Consider the following 5,023-nt stretch of genomic DNA (forward strand, 5'->3'; position numbering starts at 1 on the left):
TTTGAGTTTAAATGTTGTACGGCTCTCTTTCATTGTGAGTTGTTTTTGAAATGGATACGCTTCGAGGAGCAATAAAATAAGGAAAAACGAAACTCATAAAACAATATCTTGAAACCCAAAACAGATCATCCGAGTTTGACAGTACTTTAACTTTCTAATTAAGATACATCGAAAGTTTTCAGCCACGTTTAGTTGTAACATCATTTTACGGCGCTCGCAACGGCATAAGGTCATATGAGCGAACGGGACACATTAAACTTTGTCAGTTCGGAGGGAATTATGAATTTTGCCCGGGTGGCGGCCGAAGCCTACTCTTATCGATTTTAGCCAACCAAGGGTTCTTTAACGTCCCAACTCTGTACAACTTTCAGTTTAGGTGGCTGTGACGGGTGTGCAGCAAACTCAATCATTATCTTTTTTGTAACGTCGTATGACAGGCCTATCTGAAAATGGCCGACAAATCTTACCAGAATCTACAATCTGAAATCTCAGAATCTTTATTTTTTTTAAAGTTTAAAATAGTAGCGTATGTTTAGTCTTTGGAGAAATCGAGGCTGCCGAGTGAGGCGAGGTGTTTAAGTGATCTGTTCCCGATTTTGCTATGAAAACTGATCTTCAAAGTTTTCGTCCTTCTTGAAATTGAGCTTGATAAAGTTTTGTAATTTTTTTTGCACGCTTTTATTTAGCAATGGAAATACTGCTTAAACAACAACAACAACAACAACAACAACAACAACAACAACAACAACAACAACAGCAGCATCACTAAAACATGCACTCAAACAATGAAACAACAACAGTCTTTGTATAACAGAACAATCAGACAGAGGACTTGTTGTTCAATTTTTCCCAATGTTTATTTATTTCATAACTCAAATAACCCAAACATACTAATACTTTGAAAACCTTTTAAATCCCAAAGTTAATTTATTTCATACCTCAAACATACAATAGCACAAAAAAGGAAATTTCTATCACAAACAGGAGGTTAAGACGAAACAGTTTACTGTTGTACGTTGTACTGTATTGTAAAGCGTCCAGAGCCTGTGCGCTTTAATCAGGGTTGAGCGCAAAATAAATGTCATTTATTATTATCATTATCAAAATCATCCCTATAGTTCAGCAGTTTACACGGTTGTTTGCATAAATTTACATTTTAATGCTGTATTTAATGTACACACTGTTAGCATTGTTGCCCTTGGTCGCTGTGAGCTTGAGGATGACGTCACCACCACTAGCGCTGGTGCACACGGAGGAACCAGGGGCTGGCAAGGTGAGGGTCTTTCCTTTCCCGTCCGAGACGTCGGAGATCTGAGACAATGTCAGGCAGAAACAGTATAGTTTTAGTAGAGGTTTTACGGCGCTCGCAACTGCATAAGGTCGTATGAGCGCCAGAAGATTAGAGGTGTTACAAGAGAGTAACAAACATAAAGAAAAAGAAGAAGGGGAGATAAGGATGATAGATGTTTGATAGGAAAGAAGGAGCAAACCACACCGGAGCACCCGCCAACCACCCACAGGCAGGAAAAGGTTTTGTGGTAGATAATCTAAACATGATAAATAACTTGAACAGACACACTCATGATAATACACACAAACACACACATACATACACGCACATACACTCCCACACACATACACGCACAAACACACACATAAACACATGCACAGACACACACACACACACACACACACACACACACACACACACACACACACACATACACACACACACACACACACAAACAAACAAACACACACACACAAACACACACACACAAACACAAACACATACACACTTGAACAAACATACACATCACGTTGCGTCGATGGCCACGAGAGTAAGCTCTCGGACTAGCAACCGTAAGGTCGTGGGTTCGAATCCCGTTAGAGGTCCGACGTTGTACAAGATCTCGTCAGTTTTTTAGTGTTTGAGCGTGTGCAAACCTCAGATTGCACTGTGGGTTTCACAGGAAGCCGAGAGTGTTTCTGAGTATTTCTGAGTGTTTCTGAGTGTTCTAAGGTCTGCTGGGGTTATAATACTGACTTTTAAAACACACAGGGCTGACTGAAGAGCATGGATATGCGACATATAGATGCAATTATTATAATTATCATTATCATTATCATTATAACTATTATTATTATTATTATTATTATTATTATTATTATTATTATTATTATTATTATTATTATTATTATCATCATCATCATCATCATCATCATCATCATCATCATCATCATCATCATCATCATCATCATCATCATCATCATCATCATCATCATCATCATTATTATTATTATGTTTATTATCATTGCACATATATACACACACACAGACACACACACTCACACTCACACTCACACACAAACACATAAATAGGCACGAATACATACATGCAAAGAAAGCACATGACAAAATAGGAGTAAAGAACAAGAAAGGGAGAACATTTTGGAGCAGAACATCTTTCACGGGCAGGCTTCGATCCCAGGACCTTCTGAGTTCGAGGCGAACACCGTACCTCTTGAACACAAGAAACCTCCCCCACACCCCACCTCCCCCTTCTTCCTCCCCCACAGGCGCATTATACAAAATTGCTACCTCAGTATTACAAAGCTGTATCTAACAGTTTTGGCCGTTTTTAGTTACAGAAAGCAAATTATGTTCTATTTGCTCTATCAAATTAAATTTGCATGAATTTGCAAATTTTGTTAGAACATTTGGAGCCAGGGTTGAGATATTCAAATTTGAATTTGAAAAAGCTTGGCATATCGTGAAACTCAAAAATGTTCACGTCAAACTTCTCAAATCTAGGTATTGAGTAAATAGGAATTTGTAATTCTGAAGTAGCAAAATGATTCAACATGCAGTATGTCAGTTGAGACCACAGGAAATCTCTGCATCCTGAAATATTAAAGTATAGCACCAAAGGTACATAATAATCTAATAAATGAAGACTACAATGGGAAGATACACAGCACAGTAGAGTGGACACTTACTTCGCTCACAATGCCTTCATCAGAGAAACTCACACAGACATTGTTTTTAAAGTTGATCTTCAGATCTGGAAATAGATAGTTATGTTATCGATTGTCAAACAGAAACTCAATGGGAATGTGGGTCTTCTTTGTGTGTATTCATTCATTGATCCCATTCATTGCATCTATCTATCTATCTATCTATCTATCTATCTATCTATCTATCTATCTATCTATCTATCTATCTATCTATCTATCTATCTATCTATCCTCCGTGTATATGTTTGTTATGAGCTTCAGACGGGGAGAAGACACACACAGAGCAAGGAAAGCAAACAAAAAATAAACGAAATAGGGAAAAGGGTTGATTCATCCTTATGAGATTAAGGACTAAACATAGCAGGTAAGAAATTTCTGACAATTTATAATGCTTAAATTACTCGAAGCGTGGTGTGTGACTATGTATGTATGTATGTATGTAAGTGTGTGTGTGTGTATAGATCTATGTGTGTGTATGTGTGTGTTTGTGTTTTTGTTTGTGTGCGTGTGTGTGTGTGTGTGTGTGTGTGTGTGTGTGTGTGTGTGTGTGTGTGTGTGTGTGTGCGTGTATGCGCATGTGTGCTAGTATTTTTTTTAATGTATGTACGTTCTGGTGAGAGAGTAATGATGATCATAATGCTACTAACACATGAATGAAAACTGATCATATAAAAAATTAGTAATTCAAAGTAAAAAAATAAATATTACAAGAATATTGCAAGCCAAACATATGTTGTAGTATTATTACATTAAAACGTCTAGATATAACTTCCAAAGTTTCTGTCTGTCCGTCTGTCTTACTTTTCCACTGCACTAAATAACCGTTATTATTTCGATGTGCCTCTTTCTTTTTAAACTCAGCATTCAAACATTCTAACATACCTGACTCTGGATAGGACCAGTATACCCTGCCGTAGTTACAGTTTTCCGCAATAGTCGCGGTGGCTCCACCCTCATGCACCCATATGTCACAATCGGAGGAACCACGGGACACCCTCTGCTCCGAGAGGTAAACGCACAGGAGAACGGCCAGCGATTTCAGCAGGAACATGGTGCTGTGGGTTCTGATGATAATATAGTAATGATGATCATAATGATAGTAACAATAACTGTGAAATAATGATCATACTAGTAATGATTTGAGGATGATGATGGTGATGCGGATGATGGTATTGATGATATAGTAACGATAAATTCAACTTGTTAAAAATTGGCATTAAAAATATTTCATGTGTTTTTCTTTTTATTCTTGCTTTTGTTGTTGTCGGTGTTCATGTTCCTACTGCTGATGTTTTTGCTGTTGTTGCTGTTATTAGTTATTGTTGTTGATATTGTTGTTGTTGTTGTTATTGTTGTTGTTTTACTTCTTCTTCTTCTTCTTCTCCCCCTCCTCCTCATCCTCCTTCTCCTCCTCCTCCTCCTCCTCCTCCTCCTCCTCCTCCTCTTCATCCTCCTCCTCCTCCTCCCCTTCTCCTCCTCTTCTTCTTCTTCTTCTTCTTCTTCTTCTTCTTCTTCTTCTTCTTCTTCTTCTTCTTCCTCTTCTTCTTCCTCTTCTTCTTCTTCTTCTTCTTCTTCTTCTTCTTCTTCTTCTTCTTCTTCTTCTTCTTCTTCTTCATCTATGACGTCGGACTGTTCTTTTTCTTTCGCCCCGAGTCACAACCCTCCCCCTTTCTCTTTCTGTCTTCATTTTCAGGCTCGACCAATCTTCTCTTTTTCTATCTTCCCTGCGGAGAACATGTGCAAATCCATCTGCCAATCCAGATAATACATCGTTCCTGCTCCCTACCGAAACAGAAGAATATAAAAATGATTTCGAGATGGTAGAGATTGGATTTTGGCCAGAGAATTGTTTGAGGATGGCTCCAAATTTCCCCTAATTAAGCTCATTTCCTGGACGTGTGTCCTTCAGTAGAAGAGATTTGTCCGTGGGGGAAGGACCCAAGCGAAGGGCGTCTTCCAGTCCTTTATTGGCCCTCGTGTTACTGGTTCGTGTCTTCTGAGAGCC

General features: G+C 38.5%; 1 long non-coding RNA gene across 1 annotated transcript; it reads right to left on the reverse strand.

Annotated features, from left to right (window-relative positions):
- Positions 1 to 837: 837 nt before the first annotated feature.
- LOC101858464 lies at positions 838 to 4,039 on the reverse strand. Its single transcript, XR_221250.3, has 3 exons — positions 3,901 to 4,039; positions 3,001 to 3,065; positions 838 to 1,311 (listed from the first exon to the last, which is right to left on the reverse strand). It is a non-coding gene; the product is annotated as an uncharacterized LOC101858464 (long non-coding RNA).
- Between the last annotated feature and the right edge of the window lie 984 nt (positions 4,040 to 5,023).

This window comes from Aplysia californica, unplaced genomic scaffold (assembly GCF_000002075.1).
Source record: "Aplysia californica isolate F4 #8 unplaced genomic scaffold, AplCal3.0 scaffold01522, whole genome shotgun sequence".
Lineage (NCBI taxonomy): Eukaryota > Metazoa > Mollusca > Gastropoda > Aplysiida > Aplysiidae > Aplysia > Aplysia californica.